The following is a 295-nucleotide window of genomic DNA, read 5'->3' on the forward strand; positions in this document are numbered from 1 at the left end:
ATAAAATCATGGTCTGTATTTGAAACAATTATACAGAACAACATAAACTTACCACAAAGCAGCATGTAAAAATTGGAGTCATAGTGTTGTACATCCTGACTTCTGACCTTAATACTTTCCATTAGTATCATAGATACAACATACCAATCTATCAATCATTTATAAAGACATTCTGATTCTCCCTGGGGTATCCGTGTTTTTCAACCCAGTGTGTGTTAGGAAGGCAATAATGTCATCACTATGAGATAGAAAGAGCTGGTTCCTTAAAAAACTGCTAATATATCTCAGACAATGT

The sequence above is a fragment of the Penaeus monodon genome, chromosome 19 (assembly GCF_015228065.2).
Source record: "Penaeus monodon isolate SGIC_2016 chromosome 19, NSTDA_Pmon_1, whole genome shotgun sequence".
In the NCBI taxonomy this organism is placed as follows: Eukaryota; Metazoa; Arthropoda; class Malacostraca; order Decapoda; family Penaeidae; genus Penaeus; species Penaeus monodon.